The following is an 18,432-nucleotide window of genomic DNA, read 5'->3' on the forward strand; positions in this document are numbered from 1 at the left end:
CCGTGATGAAATATTTTAAGGATCAGCTAGAAGGACAGACGCACCAACACCAGCATGTTGGAGGAGGCCAACATAAACAGCATATCCAAGTGTGATAGGTCATATACTTGTGATGCCCAACTCGGTCTTCCCAAACAGATCCTTTACTCTCAGTTGAAGGTATATCAGTGAGCCTCTAGTGGGCAAAGGAAATGCCTCAAAGTTGACATCAAAATCAACCTGAAGAAATTCAATATTATATCTAAAAACGAAGAAGCCATTGCACTCAATGGATACACCTGGAAGAAATCTGTTCAAGGGGGAACGGTGCTATATGAGAACAACCTCCACTGTGCTGCAGAGAACAAGCGGAAGCTGCGAAAGAAGAAATGGACAACCACTACAGCTGCCACCACTCACTTGTGCCCAGACTGCACCAGAATATGTGGATCCTGGATTGCCCTCTACAGCTACCTGAGGATCCACCGATAGACAATCTCTTAGGAGAACATCATACTTGACTCAAGTGATCACATTTTAGCCTCTGGTGGGCAAAGGAAACACTTCAGAGTTAACTTCAAAATCAGCCTGAAGAAGCTCGACTTGTTATTTAAAAACTGTGAAAACGTTGCACTGGACAGATACACTTGGAGGAAATCTGGTCCTCCAGCCAGAGGAACCGATTTTAGCAAGTAACTACCCGGGCTCTACAATGGGTTGATAAAACTGCCCAACTCATCATCAGCACCAGCCTACCCCCATCAAGGACATAAAAAACAGAAGGTGCCAGAAACAGCCAGTATTATCTTGAAGGATCCTACCCATAGTGCTTATGGAATGTTTGTCCTTCTCCCATCTGGGAAAAGGCAACGCAGCATCCATGGCAGGATGACCAGACTCAAAAACAGTTACTTCCCCCAAGCCGTCCAGCTGATCAACACCTTCCTATCTTTTGTATTTATAATTCTTGTACTCTTTAAGCTTATTATGTTTTTTATGTTACAACGGATCCAGAGTAACAATCCTTTCGTTCTCCTTTAAGCTTGTGTACTGATGAACGACAAACAATCTTGAATCTGGAATGCCAAAGTGGAATTCCACTTAAATAGAAAATAAGAAATCTGAAATCTTTAAATCCACATATTGCAGTTACTAGAGGAGAAGCAATAAAGCAACTTTAATGAAAACAATCATTCCTTTACGAGCAGTGCCTTTGCTGTTTGACAATGGTCCGGTTTGATCCTCGGCATAACATTCGAACCACAGCTTGACAAAGTGATCACCAATGAGGTGTCAAGCATTCCCAGCTGAGGACTGGGATACAAAAGTGCTATAGTTAAATTACAGGACCAACAGCCAGAGTTCTGGACCAGAGATCATCAATTCAAACCTATGGGTTCAAATCCCACCATTGCTGCAGTATTTACAATCACCATAGGATCATAAGACATTGGAGCAGAATTATGCCATTTGGACCATTGACTCTGCTCCACCATTCAATCATGGCCGATCCTTTCTCCAGCCCCACCCAACGGCCTTCTCCCTGTAACCTTTGATATCATGTCCGATCAAGAACCGATCAAGCTCTGCCTTACATACGCCCAACGACCTGGCCTCCATAGCTGCCTGTGGTAATAAATTCCACATATTCACAACCCTCTGGCTAAAATAATTTCTCCGCATCTCTGTTTTAAATGGACGCTATCCTGAGGCTGTGCCCTCTTTCCTAGACACCCCCACCATGGGAAACTTCCTTTCCACATCTACTCTGTCTAGGCCTTACAACATTCGAAAGGTTTCAATGAGATTCCCCCCTCATCCTTCTAAATTCCAGCGAGTACAGATCCAGAGCTATCAGACGTTCTTTGTATGATAACCCTTTCATTCCAGAAATCGTTCTTGTGAATCTCCTCTCCAATGCCAACATATCTTTTCTGAGATGAGGATCCCAAAACTGTTCACAATACTAAAGGTGAGGCCTAACCAGTGCCTTATAAAGCCTCAGCATCACATCCTGCTCTTTCATTCCTAGAATCATCCTTGTGAGCCTCTTCTGAACCATCTCTAATGCCAGCACATCTTTTCTTAGATAAGGAGCCTACGTAAGGCCTCAACAGTGCCTTATAAGGCCACAGCAACACATCCCTGCTCTTGTATTCTAGACCTATTGAAATGAATGCTAACATTACATTTGCCTTCCTCACCATCGCCTCCACCTGCAAGTTAACCTTCAGGGTATTCTGTACAAGGAATCCCAAGTCCATTTGTATCTCAGAATTTTAGATTTTCTCCCCATTTCGAAAATAGTCTGCACATTAATTTCTACTACCAAAGTGCATGACCATGCATTTTCCAACATTGTATTTCATTTGCCACTTCCTTGCCCATTCTCCTAATCTGTCTAAATCCTTCTGCATCCTACCTGTTTCCTCAACACTACCTGACCCACCACCAATATTTGTATCATCTGCAAACCTGGCAACAAAGCCATCTATTCCATCATCTAAAACATTTACATACAGCATAAAAGGAAGTGGTCCCAACACCGACCCCTGCGGAACACTACTAGTCACTGGAAGCCAACCAGAAAAGGATCCTTTTATTCCCACTTGCTGCCTCCTACCAATCAGCCAATGCTCTAACCATGTTAGTAACCTTCCTGTAATACCATGGGCTCTTAACTTAGTAAGCAGCCCCATATGTAGCACCTTGTCAAAGGCCTTCTGAGAGTCTAATTATACAACATCCACTGCATCCCCTTTATCTATCCTACTTGTAATCTCCACAAAGAATTCCAACAAGTTCGTCACGCAAGATTTTCCCTTAAGGGGAACATAATTTTGTTTTATCTTGTGCTGTGTCACCAAGTACTCCTTAACCTCATCCTTAACAATTGACTCCAACATTTTCACAACCACTGAGGTCAGGCTAACTGGTCTATAATTTCCTTTTTGCTGCCTTCCTCCTTTCTTAAAGAGAGGAGTGAAATTTGCAATTTTACAGTCCTCTGGCACCATGCCAGAGCCCAATGATTTTTGACAGATCATTACTAATGCCTCCACGATCTTTACCACTAACTCTTTCAGAACTATAGGGTGCAGTTCATCTGGTCTGGGTGACTAATGTACCCTTAGGTCTTTCAGCTTTTTGAGCACCTTCTCCCTTGTACTAGTAACTGCACTCTCTTCTCTTCCCTGGCACCCTTCAAAATCTGGCACACTGCTAGTGCTTCCACAGTGAAGACTGATGCAAAATACTAATTTAAGCCATCTGCCATCTCCTTGGCCCCCGTTATTATTTCTTCCAGCCTCATTTTCTGGTGGTCCTACATCCACTCTCATCTCTCAAATATGTAAAAAAAATAAAAGAAAAAGCTTTTACTGTCCACTTTGATAGTGTTTGCTAGCTTGCTTTCATATTTCACCTTTTTCCTCCTAATGATTCTTTTAGTTGCTCTCTGCAGTATTTTAAAAACTTCCCAATCCTCTGTCTTCCCACTAATTCTTGCTTAGTTGTGTGCCCTCTTTTGCTTTTACATTAGTTTTGGCTTCCCTCGTCAGCCACAGATGTACTATTTTGCATTTAAGTATTTCTTCATTTTTGCAATACATCTATCCTACACCTTCTTCAATTTTCCCAGAAACTTATGCCATTGCTGCTCTAGTGTCATCCCTGCCAGGATCTCCTTCCAATTTCCTTTGGCCAGCTCTTCTCTCATACCACTATAACTTCCTTTACTCCACTGAAATATTGCTAAGTCAGACATTGCTTTCTCCCTACCACATAGATTTTTTTAAAAAGCTTGTCTCAGTAATTACAACTATACTGTACTGTCATAAAACTCCTTTTGGTTCGCTAACAAGAGAAAATCTGCAGATGCTGGAAATCCAAGCAACACACACAAAATGCAGGAGGAACTCAGCAGGCCAGCCAGCACAGTCGATGTTTCAGGCCGAGCCCCTTCAGCAGGACTGGAGAAAAAAGGATGAGGAGTCGAGCTAAAAGGTGGGGTGAGGGAAGGGAAAATCATGGGAAGGGGAGGGGTGAAGTAAAGAGCTGGGAAAGTGATAGGTGAAAGAGAAATAAGGCTGGCGAAGGGGGAATCCAATAGGAGAAGACAGAAGGCCACAGAAAAAGAAAAGCGGTGGAGGAGCACCAGAGGGAGGCGATGGCCAGGCAAGGCGATAAGGTGAGAGAGGGGAAAGGGGATGGGGAATGGTGAAAGCAGGGGCGAGCCATTACCGGAAGTTTGAGAAATCAATGTTCATGCCAGCAAGTTGGAGGATACCCAGACAGAATATAAGGCATTGTTCCTCAAACCTGAGTGTGGCTTCATCGCGACAGTAGAGGAGGCCATGGATAGACATATCGGAATGGGAATGGGAAGTGGAATTAGAATGGGTGACCACTGGGATATCCCGCTTTTTCCAGCGGGTGGAGCATAGGTGCTCAGCAAAGTGGTCTCCCAATCTATGCCGGCTGTCACCGGGAGCACCAGACACAGTGCTCTCAATTCTCTCAGTTCTTCCGTCTCCACTGCATCTGCTCTCATGATGAGGTTTTTCATTCCATAACGAAGAAGGTGTCCTCCTTTTTCAAAGAAGGTGGCTTCCCTTCCTCCACCATCAATGCTGCCCTCAAATACATCTCTTCCATTTCACACGTCTGCTTTTACCCCATCCTCCCGCCACCCTACCAGTGATAGGGTTCCTCTTGTCCTCACCTACCACCCCACCAGCCTCCGCGTCCAGCACATAATTCTCCGGAAATTCCACCATCCCCTATGGGATTCCACCACCAAGCACACCTTCCCCCCACTCCCACCACCTCCCCACTTTCTGCTTTCCACAGGGATTGCTCTCTATACAACTCCCTTGTCCATTCATCCATCCACACTGATCTCCCTCTAGGCATTTATTCTTGCAAGCAGAACAAGTGCTACATCTGCCCCTACACTTCCTCCCTTACTACCATTCAGGGCCCCAAACAGTCCTTCCAGATGTGGCTACACTTCATCTGTGAGTCTATTGGGTCATATACTGTGTCCGGTGCTCCCGATGTGGCCTCCTGCATATTGGTGAGATCTAATGTAGATTGGGAGACAGCTTCACTGAGCACCTACATTCTGTCCAGCAGAAAAAGAGTGATCCCCCAGTGACAACCCATTTTAATTCCACTTCCCAATCCCATTCCCACTCTGATATGTCTATCCATGGCCTCCTCTATTGTCGCGATGAGGCGACACTCAGGTTGGAGGAACAACACCTTATATTTCATCTGGGTAGCCTTCAACCCGATGGCATGAATATTGATTTCTCAAACTTCTGGTAATGGCCCCACTGCCACCTTCACCATTTCCCATCCCCTTTTCCCTCTCTCATCTTATCTTCTTGCCTGGCCATCGCCTTCCTCTGCTGCTCCTGCCCACCTTTTCTTTCTTCCATGGCCTTCTGTCCTCTCCTATTCGATTCCTCTTCTCCAGCCTCGTATCTCTTTCACCAACAACCTCTGAGTTCTTTACTTCACCCCTCCTCCTCCTCCCGGTTTCACCAATCACCTTGTGTTTCTTCCTCACCTCCTCTCACCTTTTAACTCTACTCCTCATCTATTTTTGTCCAGTTCTGCTGAAGGGTCTCGGCCTGAAACATCAGCTGTACTCTTTGCCATGGGTGCCACCTGGCTTGCTGAGTTCCTCCAGCATTTTGTTTGGTTCACTAATTTCCTTTGAGAAGGGAAATCAGCTATCCTTCTCTAGTCTGGACAATGTGTGATCAATGTGTTTGAAACCTATCGAATATTGGAAGACCTAAACGTGGAGAGGATGTTTCCAACAGTGGGACAGTCTAGGACCAGAGTGCACAGCCTCAGAACACAAGACATCCCTTTCAAACAGAGATAAGGAGGAATTTCTTTAATCAGAGTGTACTGAATCTGTGAAATTCATTGCCACAGGAGACTGTGGAGCCAAGTCACTGGGTATATTTAAAGTGAAGGTTAATCGGTTCTTGATTAGTAAGGGCATCTAATGTCACGGGAAGAAGGCAGGAGAATGGGGTTGAGAGGGAAAACTAAATCAGCCATGATAAAATGGTGGAATAGACTCAATGAGCCAAATAGCCCAATTATATTCCTGTGTCTTATGGTCAATGAACTGTTTCCCCAGTTCAGGGCAAATTAGAAACAGTCAATAGGCATCAGTATTGGTATTCACGTTGTTTTGAATTTATAATTTGCACCATTTGTTCCCCATTGTATCTTGGATGTTTGTCAGAATTTGTTAAGTATAGTTTTTCATAAATTCTGTTCTCTTTATTTCCCTGTAAATCCCAGCAAGTAAATGAATCTCAAGATAGTACATGGTAACATATAGATAGATAGATAGATATACTTTATACATATATGTACTTTGATAGTAAATTTACTTTGAACTTTGATCCTGTGAATGAATAAATTAGCAATTGACTACGGTATGAAATGTGAGTAAGAGGAGGAATAATATGATGGCTTCAGCATTTGCATTCTGAAGGTAACTGTGTGCAGAAGATCATACTCAATCTCTGAGGCTGTCTGATCAAACTACATTTATTTCTGGAGGCCCAACAAGTTAATTATTTAACTTCTATTATTAGAATTTGTAGAAGTTGGACATAAAAGAATAGTTATATGGAGGACTAACAAGACACTCACAGTGAAAGTCAAAGTTGAGCTTGTTGTCATATGCATAAGCACACGTATGAAAACCTTAACTTGCAGCAGTATCAAAGACACGCAACGACAGATACACAACATCCGCAAGAAAAACAAATTAACAAATTATAAAAGAATGAAAACAAATAAAACAAAAAAGTCCATTGTAGTCCATTCCAGTGGCCCAATCAGCAGCAGGAGCAGGCTACAGCAACAAAGTTTCTTGCAAGTCAGTGATGCTTATTTAAAAGTACAGAAGGGACAAGCGGGGCAGCCGTTGTTGGGAGTAGGCCAGTGGTGAGAGTGTCAGGCTTTGGCTCAAAGGAGGCTTCAGCTCAAAAGAGGCGTTAGCTCTGGGTAAGCTTCTATTAAGGTTCCCTTTTTTTCTCTCTTACTGTACCTAGTGTAGCAAATGGGATAAAAGAGGCACGACTGCGCAGGCACGTGACCTCAGAGCACGGAAGGCTTAAAAAGGGAAGCAATCTTCAACATTCTTTATCCGATTCACAGCAAGCAGGCAGCGGAGTAAGTTGCTGTTTTTCGGGAGAAAATTCAGATTTTTTTTAACTACTTGGGATAAAAGAGGCACGACTGTGCAGGCGCGTGACCTCAGAGCGCGCAAGGCTTAAAAAGAACACCGCCATATCAAGCAGGCAGCGTCGGAGCTGGCAACGGAGTGAGAGGGTGCAGGGTGATAGGGCTTTGGCTCAATGGGCTTAGGCGGAAACAGGAAGAGACTTCCTGCGACCAATGAGTCTCATAGTAAAGGGGTAGGTTACAGGTTTATTTATTTAGTAATAACAGTAGCATTAGAGGTATGCATCTAGGATTAGTGTTGTGCATGGAGTGCCAGATATGGGGACACTGGGAGACTCCCAGCCTCCCCAAGGATTACATCTGCACCAGGTCCATTGAGATGAGGCTCCTTAAGGACCATGTTAGTGATCTGGAGCTGCAACTTGATGACCTTCAGCTAATTAGGGAAAGTGAGGAGGTGATTGATTATACCTATATAGAGATAGTGGACAGCATCTCTGTGACAGTCCGCCTCAGAAATCGATATATCGTTTTAGATACTGTTGGAGAGGTTGACCTGACAGGAAGACCACAGCGAACGGGACTCTGGCACTCTGCCCAGTGCCGTGATCAAGAGAACAAGGAAAAATGCAGTAGTTACAGGGGATTCTATAATGAGAGGAACAGAGAAGAGATTCTGCGAGCTGGACAAGAATACCCTGATGGTGTGTTGCCTCCCTGGTGCCAGGGTACGGGATGTCTCAGATCGGGTCCAGAGTATTCTGAGGAGAGAGGGCGAGCAGCCAGAAGTCTTGGTACGTGTTGGTACCAATGACATAGACAGAAAAAGAGAGGAGGTCCTGAAGGAAGATTACTGGGAACTAGGAAGAAAATTGAAAAGCTGGACCTCCAGAGTAATAATCTCAGGATTACTGCCTGAGCCACGCGCTAATGAAGGTAAGAATAGCAGAATTAAGCAGATGAATGTGTGGCTAAGTAACTGGTGCAGGGGGCAGGGCTTCAAATTTTTGGATCATTGGGATCTATTTTAGAATACAGAACACAGAACATAGAATAGTACAGCACATTACAGGCCCCTCGGCCCACAATGTTGTGCCGACCCTCAAACCCTGCCTCCCATATAACCGCCCACCTTAAATTCCTCCATATACCTGTCTAGTAGTCTCTTAAACTTTACTAGTGTATCTGCCTCCACCACCGACTCAGGCAGTGCATTCCACGCACCAACCATTCTCTGAGTAAAAAACCTTCCTCTAATAACCCCTTGAACTTCCCACCCCTTACACTTCCCACCCCTTACCTTAAAGCCATGCTCTCCTGTATTGAGCAGTGGTGCCCTGGGGAAGAGGCGCTGGCTATCCACTCTACCTATTCCTCTTAGTATCTTGTACACCTCTATCATGTCTCCCTCATCCTCCTTCTCTCCAAAGAGTAAAGCCCTAGCTCCCTTAATCTCTGATCATAATGCATACTCTCTAAACCAGGCAGCATCCTGGTAAATCTCCTCTGTACCCTTTCCAATGCTTCCACATCCTTCCTATAGTGAGGCGACCAGAGCTGGACACAGTACCCAAGCGTGGCCTAACCAGAGTTTTATAGAGCTGCATCATTACATCACAAGTCTTAAATTCTATCCCTCAACTTATGAAAGCCAACACCCCATAAGCTTTCTTAACTACCCTATCTACTTGTGAGGCAACTTTCAGGGACCTGTGGACATGTACCCCCAGATCCCTCTGCTCCTCCACACTACCAAGTATCCTGCCATTTACTTTGTACTCTGCCTTGGAGTTTGTCCTTCCAATGTGTACCACCTCACACTTCTCTGGGTTGAACTCCATCTGCCACTTCTCAGCCCACTTCTGCATCCTACCAATGTCTCTCTGCAATCCTCGACAATCCTCTACACTATCTACAACACCACCAACCTTTGTGTCGTCTGCAAACTTGCCAACCCACCCTTCTACCTCCACATCCAGGTCGTTAATAAAAATCACGAAAAGTAAAGGTCCCAGAACAGATCCATGTGGGACACCATTAGTCACAACCCTCCAATCTGAATGTACTCCCTCCACCACGACCCTCTGCCTCCTGCAGGCAAGCCAATTCTGAATCCACCTGGCCAAACTTCCCTGGATCCCATGCCTTCCGACTTTCTGAATAAGCCTACCATGTGGAACCTTGTCAGATGCCTTACTGAAATCCATGTAGATTACATCCACTGCACTACCCTCATCTATATGCCTGGTCACCTCCTCAAAGAACTCTATCAGGCTTGTTAGACACGATCTGCCCTTCACAAAGCCATGCTGACTGTCCCTGATCAAACCATGATTCTCTAAATGCCCAGAGATCCTATCTCTAAGAATCTTTTCCAACAGCTTTCCCACCACAGACATTGGTCTATAATTACCCGGACTATCCCTACTACCTTTTTTGAACAAGGGGACAACATTCACCTCCCTCCAATCCTCCAGTACCATTCCCATGGACAATGAGGACATAAAGATCCTAGCCAGAGGCTAAGCAATCTCTTCCCTCACCTCGAGGAGCAGCCTGGGGAATATTCCGTCAGGCCCCGGGGACTTATCCGTCCTAATGTATTTTAACAACCTCAACACCTCCTCTCCCTTAATATCAACATGCTCCAGAACATCAACCTCACTCATATTGTCCTCACTGTCATCAAGTTCCCTCTCATTGGTGAATACCGAAGAGAAGTATTCATTGAGGACCTCACTCACTTTCACAGTCTCCAGGTACATCTTCCCACCTTTATCTCTAATCAGTCCTACCTTCACTCCTGTCATCCTTTTGTTCTTCACATAATAGAAGAATGCCATGGGGTTTTCCTTTACCCTACTCGCCAAGGCCTTCTCATGCCCCCTTCTTGCTCTTCTCAGCCCTTTCTTTAGCTCCTTTCTTGTTTCCCTAAATTCCTCAGTAGACCCATCTGATCCTTGCTTCCTAAACCTCATGTATGTTGCCTTCTTCCACCTGACTAGATTTTCCACCTCACTTGTCACCCATGGTTCCTTCACCCTACCATTCTTTATCTTCCTCACCGGGACAAGTTTATCCCTAACATCCTGCAAAGAGATCTCTAAACATCGACCACATGCCCATAGTACATTTCCCTGCAAAAACATCATCCCAATTCACACCCGCAAGTTCTAGCCTTTTAGCCTCATAATTTGCCCTTCCCCAATTTAAGATTTTCCTGTCCTCTCTGATTCTATCCTTTTCCATGACAATGCTAAAGGCCAGGGAGCAGTGGTCACTGTCCCCCAAATGTTCACCCACTGAGAGATCTCTGACCTGACCCGGTTCGTTACCTAGTACTAGATCTAATATGGCATTACCCCAGTCGGCCTGTCAACATACTGTGACAGGAATCCGTCCTGGACACACTTAACAAACTCTGCCCCATCTAAACCCTTGGAACTAATCAGGTGCCAATCAATATTAGGGAAGTTAAAGTCACCCATGATAACAACCCTGTTATTTTTGCACCTTTCCAAAATCTGCCTCCCAATCTGCTCCTCTGTATCTCTGCTGCTACCAGGGGGCCTATCGAATACCCTCAATAGAGTAACTGTTCCCGTCCTGTTCCTGACTTCCACCCATACTGACTCAAAAGAGGATCTTGCTACATTACCCACCCTTTCTGTAGCTGTAATAGTATCCCTGACCAGTAAGGCCACCCCTCCTCCCCTTTTTCTGCCCTCTCTATCCCTTTTAAAGCACTGACATCCAGGAATATTGAGAATCCATTCCTGCCCTGGTGCCAGCCAAATCTTTGTAATGGCCACTACATCGTAATTCCATGTATGTATCCAAGCTCTCAGTTCATCACCTTTGTCCCTGATGCTTCTTGCATTGAGGTACACACACTTTAGCCCTTCGCCTTACTACCTTTACATCCTTTATTCTGCTTCTCTTTCCTCAAGACCTCTCTATATGTCAGATCTGGCTTTACTCCATGCACTTCTTTCACTGCTCTATCGCTCCGGATCCCATCCCCCTTGCAAATTAATTTAAACCCTCCTGAACCATGCTAGCAAACCTACCTGCAAGGATATTGCTCCCCCTCGAGTTCAGGTGTAACCCATCCAATCTGTACAGGTCCCACCTTCCCCAGAAGAGATCCCAATGATCCAAAAATCTAAAACCCTACTCCCTGCACCAACTCCTCAGCCACGCATTCAACTGCCATCTCCTCCAATTCTTACCATCACTGTCACATAGCACTGGCAGCAATCCTGAGAACGCCACCCTTGAGGTCCTGTTCTTCAGCCTTCTGCCTAGTTCCCGAAACTCACACTTCAGGACCTCATCCCTCTTCCTGCCTATGTCGTTGGTACCAACATGTATCACGATTTCTGGTTGCATTCCCTCTCATACCAGGATGTTGTGCACTTGGTCAGAGACATCCCGGACGGACCCTTTGGGGAGGTATGACTTATACAAAAATGATGGGTTACACCTGAACTCAAAGGGTACTAATATTCTGGTGGGATTGTTTAATATAGCTGTTAGGGAGGGTTTAAACTAAGTTGGCAGGGGGAAGAAAACCAAGGTGTTAGGGTCGAGGAAGAGGAAAATAGAAATAAGTCAAGGATACTGTGCAGCAAAGATGGCAAGAAGGACAGGCAGGTGAATAGATTTGCTGTGATAATTTGCTGTGCAGTAGAAATATAGCAAAATCGGTAATAGATACTGATCTAAATATACTGTACTTAAATGCACGCAGCATTAGAAATAAAGTGGATGACCTTGTTGTACAGCTACAGGTTAAAAGATATGACATTGTGGCCATCACCAAGTCACGGCTAAATGATGGATGTGATTGGGAGCTGAATGACCAAGGGTACACAGTGTATAGGAAAGATGGGAAGGTAGGTAAAGGGGGTGGCGTGGCCCTGATGGTAAGCAACTATATCAAATCACTAGAAAGAAGGGACATCAGATCAGAAGAGGTAGAATCCTTATGGGTCGAGTTAAGAAATGGCAAGGGTAAAAAGACACTAATAGCAGTTATATACAGGCCTCCAAACAGCAGCCGGGATGTGGACTACAAGTTACAGCTGGAAATAGAAAAAGCGTGTCAGAAGGAAAATATCAAGATAATTATGGGGGATTTTAATATGAAAGTGGATTGGGAAAGTCAGGAAGGTACTGGATCTCAGGAGAGGGAGTTTGTAGAATGCCTACGGGATGGCTTTTTGGAGCAGCTTGTCCATAAGCCCACTAGGGGACCGGCTGTTTTGGATTGGGTGCTGTGTAATGAACCTGAGGTGATTAGAGAGCAGGAGGTAATGGAACCCCTTGGAAGTAGTGATCATAATATGATTGAGTTCAGTTTCAAATTTGAAAAGGAGAAACTGGTATCAGATATTTCAGTGGAACAAAGGAAATTACAGTGGTATGAGAGAGGAACTGGCCCAAGTCGATTGGAAAAGTAAGCTAGATGGAGGGACGGTAGACCAGTATTGGATGAATTTCCTACAAGAAATAAGGAAAGTGCAGGAAAAATATATTCCAAGAAAAAAGAAAATCATGAATGGAAAAATGGCACAAATGTGGCTAACGAGAGAGGTTAAGGCTAAAATAAAAGCAAAAGAGAAGCAAAAATTAGTGGGAAAACTGAGGACTGTAAGTTAGAAACTTACAGAAGGAAACTAAGAAAGTCATTAGGAAAGAAAAGATGAATTATGAAAGGAAGTTGACAATTAACATAAAAAAGGATACTAAGAGTAAAAGAGTGACACGGGTAGATATAGGACCGATTGAAAATGATGCTGGAGAAATTATAATGGGTAACAAAGAGATGGCAGAGGAACTAAATGAGTATTTTGCATCAGTGTTCACAGTGGAAGACATTAGCAACATACCTGATAACCAGAGGTCTCAGGCAATAGAATTAGGTACAGTCAAGATTACTAGAGAGAAAGTGCTTGGGAAGCTAAATGGACTAAGAATAGATAAGTCTCCCAGACCGGATGAGGTGCACCCACGGGTTCTGAAGGAGGTGGTTTTGGAGATTGTGGAGGCATTGGAAATGATCTTCCAGGAATCAATGGACTCTGGCATAGTTCCGGAGGACTGTAAGGTCGCAAATGTAGTTCTGCTGTTTAAGAAAGGAGGGAGGCAGCAAAAAGAAAATTACAGACCTATTAGTCTGACATCGGTAGTTGGGAAGTTATTGGAGTGGATCCTCAAGGACAAGGTTATGAAATACCTCTAGGTGCATGATAAGATAGGATGAGATGAGATACAATGTTGAGAAATGTACGGTTGTACATTTTGGAAGAAGAAATAATCGGGCAGATTATTATTTAGATGGGGAGAAAATTCAAAATTCGGAAGTGCAAAGGGACTTGGGGGTCCTCGTGGAGGATACCCTAAAGGTTAACCACCAAGTTGGATCGGCAGTCAGGAAAGCGAATGCTATGTTGGCATTCACTTCAAGAGGAATAGTGTATAAGAGTGAGGAGGTGTTGATGAGGCTCTATGGGGCACTGGTGAGACCTCATTTGGAATACTGTGTGCAGTTCTGAGCCCCCCATCTTAGAAGGGATGTTCTGATGTTGGAAAGAGTTCAGAGAAGATTTATGAGGATGATTCCTGGAATGCAGGGGCTAACATATGAGGAGTGTTTCTGGGCTCTTGGACTGTATTCATTATAGAAAAATGAGAGGGGATCTCATAGAAACATTTTGCATGTTGAAAGGGTTGGACAGAGTAGATGTGGAAAGGCTGTTTCCCTTGGTGGGTGAGTCCAGGACAAGAGGCCACAGTCTTAGAATTAGAGGGTACCCATTTAAAACAGAGATGACGAGAAATTTTTTTAGCCAGAGGGTTGTAGATTTATGGAATTCTTTGCCACATACAGTTGTGGAGGCCCGATCATTGAGGGTGTTTAAGGAGGAGATTGGTAGGTATCTAATTAGTCAGGGTATCAAGGGATATGGGGAAAAAGCTGGAAATTGAAACTAGATGGGAGAATAGTTTAGCTCATGATGGAGTGGCGGAGCAGACTCGATGGGCCGAACGGCCTACTTCTGCTTCTTTGTTTTGTGATCTTGTGAAATGGCTGTTTTGTGTTCTTCATGCCAGATGGTGGAGTCCTGGGAGACCCAGAGTCTCCCAGGGAACTACATTTGCATGAAGTGCAGAGGACACAGACTCAGAATACAAGAACATCCCTTTACAACAGAGATGAGCAGGAATTTCTTTTGCCAGAGGGTGGTGAATCTTTGTACTTCAATGCATCTTGAATTATATTGGATTAATTATTTTGTTTTACATATGTGCTCTGTGTGATACAGTAGATGTATTGTAGATGTACCATGGTCCAGAGGAATGTTGTGTCATTTGGTTTGCAATAAACTTGATGACAATACACTTGAACTTGAATTCATTGCCACAGATGGTTGTGGGGGCCAGTCATTGGGTATATTCAATAGCTTTTTATTAGCAAGGGTGTCAAAGGTTATGGGGAGAAGGTAAGAGAATGGCATTTAGAAAGATAATAAATCACACATGAAGGAACGATGGAGCAGACCCAATGGGCCATATTCCCTTATTCTGCTCATGTGTCTTATGATCTCAGATCTCTTTAGGCCACCTGCTTATTCTTTCAATTGATGCAGAGAGAATAAAAAATGTTACCAAACAACCCAATTGTCTAAAATCTAAATTGGTAAATTGGTTTATTACCTAGTTACATTCCTACCAACTACCGGGCATTTCTACCCAGACTGGAGCTCTAAACATAGCTTCAGAGGGACAATAAAACCACAGAGCTTTTAACCACCATTTGACTGAGTTGAGTCTTAAATCACAGGAGCTTCAGGACCCACACACCAGGTTTTGGAACAGTTATTATCCCTCAACCATCAGGCTCTCGAACCAAGGGGGATAACTTCATAACCTATGGACTCACATTCAAGGACTCTTCATCTCATGTTTCCGATATTTATTGCTTGCTTGTTTGTTTGTTTGTTTGTTTGTTTATTTATGTTTTTTCTCTTTTGTATTTGCAGTTTGTTCTCTTTTTTAGTTGGTGTCTGTCCTGTTGTTGGGCACAGTCTTTCACTGATTGTATTATGTGTCTTGGATTTACTATGGATGCTCACAAGAAAATGAATCTCAGGGTTGTATATAATGACATTTAAGTACTTTGATACTTGTAAACATACTATTGCCCCCTTCCCACTCTCAACGCTCAATAGGGACCCATATCAGAATCAAATTTATCATCACTCAAGTACGTCATGGATTTTTTTTTGTTTTATTGCAAGAGTACAGTGCAATACATAAAATTACTACAGTACTGTGCTACAGTCTTAGGCACCTAGCTCTATATATGTGCCTTAGACCTTTGCACAGCACTGTAGATTAGAAGAAAAGGTTTAATTCTTCAAAAAAGCACTGAAATAAATTATGCTTTGATCTTGATTCTCAGTGAGGTTTGCTTGCATCTTTGAAACCATTTCCCCAAATGATTGGAAATTTGTTTAATTATTCTAGCATCTGAATCATAATATACGATACAGAAGGCACCAACAGCGTCTGAAAGCCTGTATGGACCGGTGAGTCTTTTCCACTTATCACTACTCATCACATGCTCATATTTATTTTGGCTCTCAGCAGAACATCAAATGTGTCGAGTAATTTGATTTTCCTTTTCCTAATATTAGTTGTAGCCAAGAATAATGTATTTAATGACAAATTAATAGCACCCTCTAAGAGGATAATGAGAATAATCAGCTAAAGTAATTGTTGCTCTTATTCGTTGAATTACAGGCTAAATTCCGCATGGGAGAGAATATTAATTATCCACACATGTTGATAACTAATCAGTTTCCCGGGGTGGGGGGGGGAATTAATTTGTAGCAAGGAAGCCAAAGAGGCCCTGTTGTTCCTCAAGCCCCAAACAGATAGAAAATGCAAAAATCTGTTCAGATGCAAAGAATAAGACTCTAATTCCAATGTTTAGCAGTTGCCCACTGAGGTATTATCTCAAAAAACACAGCAACATAATTGGACCATGAAAGATGTTTGCCCAGAAAATAGACAATGTTGAGCAAATGTTTTATGCCAAACTTCTTATTAAGGCCATTATATGCACATAAGACCATACCAGCAATGATTTATTATTTTCACGTACCTACAATATTTAAAAACCAGGACAAGTACATAGTAAAGTTGATAGAGTAATTAAGAAGATGTGGGCTGTGTTGATCTTCATTAGTTGGGGAATTGAATTCAAGAGCCACAAGGTAGTGTTGCAGCTCTATAAAACCCCAGTTAGACCACACTTGGAATATTGTGTTCAGTTTTGGACATCTCATTATAGAAAGGATGTGGAAGCTTTAGAGAGGCTGCAGAGGAGATTTACCAGGATACTGTCTGGATTAGAGGGCATGTCTTATGAAGACAGGTTGAGCAAGTTAGGGCTTTTCTCTTTGGAGCAAAGCAGGATGAGAGGTGACTCGATAAAGATGTACAAGATGACAAAAGACTTAGATTGAGTGCCTAGCTGGAAACTTTTCCCAGCCCAGAAATAGCTAAATCAATGGGGCATTATTTTAAGCAACACACATCAAAGTTGCTGGTGAAAGCAGCAGGCCAGGCAGCATCTCTAGGAAGAGGTACAGTCGACGTTTCAGGCTGAGACCCTTCGTCAGGATTAACTGAAGGAAGCGTTAGTAAGAGATTTGAAAGTGTGAGGGGGAGAGGGAGATCCAAAATGATAGGAGAAGACAGGAGGGGCAGGGATGGAGCCAAGAGCTGGGCAGGTGATTGGCAAAGGGGATATGAGAGGATCATGGGACAGGGGGTCCGGGAAGAAAGACAAGGTGGGGGGGGGAACCCAGAGGATGGGCAAGGGGTATAGTCAGAGGAACAGAGGGAGAAAAAGGAGAGTGAGAGAAAGAATGTGTGTATAAAAATAAATAATGGATGGGGTACAAGGGGGAGGCAGGGCATTAGCGGAAGCTAGAGAAGTCGATGTTCACGCCATCAGGTTGGAGGCTACCCAGACGGAATATAAGGTGTTGTTCCTCCAACCCGAGTGTGGCTTCATCTCTACAGCAGAGGAGGCCGTGGACAGACATGCCAGAATGGGAACAGGACGCGGAATTAAAATGTGTGGCCACTGGGAGATCCCGCCCCCTCTGGCGGACAGAGCGTAGGTGTTCAGCAAAGCGGTCTCCCAGTCTGCGTCGGGCCCCGCCAATATATAGAAGGCCACATCGGGAGCACCGGACGCAGTATATCACCCCAGCCGACTCACAGGTGAAGTGTCGCCCCACCTGGAAGGACTGTCCGGGGCCCCAAATGAGATGGCGTGAACATCGACTTCTCTAGCTTCCGCTAATGCCCCGCCTCCCCCTCGTACCTCATCCGTTATTTATTTTTATACACACATTCTTTCTCTCACTCTCCTTTTTCTCCCTCTGTCCCCCTGACTATACCCCTTGCCCATCCTCTGGGTTTCCCCCTCCCCTTGTCTTTCTCCCCGGACCTCCTGTCCCATGATCCTCTCATATCCCCTTTGCCAATCACCTGCCCAGCTCTTGGCTCCATCCCTCCCCCTCCTGTCTTCTCCTATCATTTTGGATCTCCCCTTCCCCCTCACACTTTCAAATGTCTTACTAACTCTTCCTTCAGTTAGTCCTGACGAAGGGTCTTGGCCTGAAACATCGACTGTACCCCTTCCTAGAGATGCTGCCTGGCCTGCTGCGTTCACTAGCAACTTTGATGTGTGTTGCTTGAATTTCCAGCATCTGCAGAATTCCTGTTGTGGGCATTATTTTGAGCTGATTGGTGGAAAGTATAGTGGAAATGACAAAAGCAAATTCTTCAGAGAAAGAGTGGGTGCATGGAATGCCCTGCCAGGGGTGGTGGTAGAGGAAGATACATTAGGAACATTCAAGAAACTCTTAGATAGGCACATGGATAATAAAAAAAATGGAGGGCTATGGAGGAGGGAAGGGTTAGACAAATCTTAGTTTAGAGCAGGGGTTCCCAACCTGCATTCCACAGACCCCCTGCTTAATGGTTTTGGTCCATGGCATGAAAAATGTTGGCAACACCTGGTTTAGAGGAATATGGGCCAAACACAGACAAATGTGCCTCAGTCTTGCCATATGGTTTGGAGACATGTGTACCTCAGTGACCTGAAGGATATGTTGGCTGGAGTCAGGGCCTTGTGCTTTG

At 44.1% G+C, this 18,432-nt stretch overlaps 1 protein-coding gene across 6 annotated transcripts in view; it reads right to left on the reverse strand.

Moving 5' to 3' along the window:
- Positions 1-18,432, reverse strand: part of LOC134344680 (centrosomal protein of 128 kDa) — a 664,526-nt gene that overhangs the window by 369,988 nt on the left and 276,106 nt on the right. The gene's annotated exons all lie outside the window — the stretch shown is intronic.

This window comes from Mobula hypostoma, chromosome 1 (genome assembly GCF_963921235.1).
Source record: "Mobula hypostoma chromosome 1, sMobHyp1.1, whole genome shotgun sequence".
Taxonomy (NCBI): Eukaryota; Metazoa; Chordata; class Chondrichthyes; order Myliobatiformes; family Myliobatidae; genus Mobula; species Mobula hypostoma.